General features: G+C 35.6%; 1 long non-coding RNA gene across 1 annotated transcript; it reads right to left on the bottom strand.

The window, feature by feature from the left end:
- Window positions 1-1352: 1352 nt before the first annotated feature.
- On the bottom strand, window positions 1353-2473 carry LOC125198472. Its single transcript, XR_007172411.1, has 2 exons — window positions 1973-2473; window positions 1353-1610 (listed from the first exon to the last, which is right to left on the bottom strand). It is a non-coding gene; the product is annotated as an uncharacterized LOC125198472 (long non-coding RNA).
- Between the last annotated feature and the right edge of the window lie 697 nt (window positions 2474-3170).

Below are 3170 nucleotides of genomic sequence, written 5' to 3'. Positions count from 1 at the left end.
TTTTTGTTGCTCGAATCACATCACTCCTTTCTGAGGTGAAACTCACAAAAAGACTTTATCAAGACTGAGATAGTAAATCACGAATCTCTGTCAATATATAAGATACTAAAATACCATATAAGCGTTCCTGCAGATAATGATGCCAAATCTCCAAAGCAAAATAATGTACCAGAAACTTTTCTCCGTCCCACCAAAGAGGATTCGATATCCTTTTTAGTCTGTTACACCTAAGATGACTCATTACTAAAAATAGTAACTCATTTATCTTTGTGTTATTCATTCTCTATTATTTTATTTTTTTCCACATAACACATACTATCTCCATCCTTGAAAGTTTGACACAGTTTACCATTTTGGCCCGTTCCTGAAAGTTTGACACACTTCACTTTTACCATTTTTGATAGTGGACCTCATATTCCACTAACTCATTCCTACTCGCATTTTATTATAAAACTAATCTATATTCTTTCCCTATATTTTAGATTTATTCAGCTAAACTAGTGAAACTCTCATCTTTTCTTTTGATTTCATTAATTACTACTAGCATAGTTGACAACTTTAATTGTTATAGGCAGAGAAGAAATATGAAAAGAAAGACTTTAATGCCCTAGATGACGATTGATAATGTAAACGTATTAACGTGATTTTAATTAATACAACTATGATAATTGATGCCCTTGAGTTGCTAGACGCATGAGTTTTAATTAGTACGTACCGCTACTGTTATTATTACTGCCGCTGCTGCTACTACTACTTTTTTATTATTATTATTATTATTATTATTATTATTGTTATTGTTATTATTATTATTTTTATTATTACATGAAGTCGATGGAATGGTGAAATTTGAATTTTAGGTCCTATATATTATTTTCTCTATGTCATTTTAATAAATGCATTTCATTTCGGTATGGTATAGAGATTAAGAGATTAATTAGTGTTCACAAACAAATAAAGTGGAGAAAAAAATAAATTTTTGCTGAAAAAGAAAAAACAACTCAACTATCTTAAAATAATACCATTAAGCTATAAACTAAAAGTTCAAAACAAGATATCATTGTCGAAAGCTCAAATTGTCGACGAAATGGACAAACGACAATATATAAACTAGAAAATGGAGTAAGAACTATATTGTTGACGGAATCGATCAACGACAATTATGGAACACTTAGATTGTAACATCCCAACTTTTTTCATCTTGTTAAGGTGAGTAGAATGTAATATCTCAATATTTTTTTCTTTTTCTTTGTCGAAATGTTATCAAATATTTAGCCAAAAAAAAGAGAATTAAAAAATAATATAAATTATTATAATTCTAGTAGGTGAAATGTCATAAATAAGTGAGCATATGGTCACACTAACGGAACCAAACTTTTTGATTTTACAAGTCTAACTATCGTTATACATCTCTAATACTATGAAATGTAATTCAATAAATTAAAAGTGTACATGTGTGGACCTATAAATTAAATCTCAGCCCACTTCTTAAATTTTTGGAGTCATCATGGAAGGCCCAACTCTCATCTTTCTCTTTCATGCATATGGCAGCCCAATATAACTCCCCAACTCCACGTGTCATTCAAAGAAGCGGCCAAATCCTCCCCCACCACCTGAAAACAAATCACCATCATATTCTGTCATCTCCAAGCTATACTACAATTTCCATCACAGTTGATCAATTCAAAGAAATCGAGAGCTAGAGAAAAGAATTCTTTCTTTTTCTCTTTTCAAAGACAATTTTCCAACCTAAGGTAATCACTAATCCCACTTCTTTTATTTCAAGCATCATCATCTAATAGACAAATTTTAATTTTCGGAACCAACAATCACATAAGAAGTTTCATAAACCACAAGAGCAACTTCAGCCATGAATTTAAAGCTTTCAACTCCTCCTTGTTAATCAAAATCTAGATAGAAGTTTACTAAAATATAAAGGAAGAACTTAGCTTTTAGATATGGGATTGTGGTTCACCGCGCGCCGGAGAACCTCTGTCCTGTCCACGGTTGAACAACGACAGAGACACAGCAGCGGCGGCGGCTTCGGCCGTCTCAAGCGCCAACGGGAGTGACACAGCGGACATCAGGAGAAGTGGCCGACGGCGCTGCTGCTGCTCCACGAGCGCTCGAAGAGGCCCTGCGTCGGCGAGCAGCAAGAACAGCGACGATGGCCGGAGGAGATGACGGTGGAGGGATGGGCGATTGGCGACGAACTCGCCGGAGAAAGGAAAGGAGTGGAGGCGCCGCCTCTGATGTAGGAAGGAATTTGATGAATTTGGGGAAAATGGAATGAAGGGGATAGAGAGAGAGAGAAGTTGACCGGGAAGGGAGAGTGGAGAAATTTTTGGTGAAACACTTTGGTTGGGCTACTTTAGTTGTTTTTGTTTGGGCCAAAGGTTTTTCAAGAATAAAATTGGACTACATAATTAAATTAGATAAGTGGGCCGACAGTGAATAATAACAATAAATAAAGGGGCTACTTAATTTCTTGTTGTCAATGAGAATGGTCTTTTATGGACAAGGATTAAAATTAGTGTTTGGACCGATTAAATTATATAGAGCGAAGAGTTAATCGTGGAGATGAGTTGGAGCTCGATTAAGTGGTAAATTAAAATTCTCTGGATAATTTACTTAGTTCCCGAAGATGGAAGATGTTGAAATCGAAGGTGCGCAGGGCCGACCAGCGTCGCCCCGCGACGCCTTGGGCGGCCGCTAAGGTGCTCAAGTCACATAATTAATTAAGTCTAACAAAGAATTGCTTTTAATCAAACTTCCTGACTTAATTAATATAAAAGTTTCATAAATTTCCTATGAATGAACGAAGAATAGAAAGAGATTAATTAGGATGCATGCATTCTAAGTAGATGTTTTCCTTGAGTTTGATTAAGTATATGTTTTTATTTTCAAAAGGCTATCTCTACAAGCAAGTGATGGTAGGAGTAAAGAACCTAACGGAATTTAAACGCATAAGGTGAACTTTTCTATCCTACATACTAATGTGGATGAAAATATAAACTTATGTTTGTTATTTGTGCAAATGATGTTGTCTTGCCATAAATGATTTGTTTTATGCCTATCTGTTTGGTTGGAACGTAAGAATCGAATTCGGGTCCGAGTGAGGGTGGTGTCCCTACTCGGATTAGTGTACACAGGTGACCGTGGAAGGTGGCCAC

Source organism: Salvia hispanica, unplaced genomic scaffold, assembly GCF_023119035.1.
Source record: "Salvia hispanica cultivar TCC Black 2014 unplaced genomic scaffold, UniMelb_Shisp_WGS_1.0 HiC_scaffold_1508, whole genome shotgun sequence".
Taxonomy (NCBI): Eukaryota; Viridiplantae; Streptophyta; class Magnoliopsida; order Lamiales; family Lamiaceae; genus Salvia; species Salvia hispanica.
The sequence above is the reverse complement of the archived record's forward strand: the minus strand, read 5'-3'. Positions and strand labels throughout refer to the sequence as shown.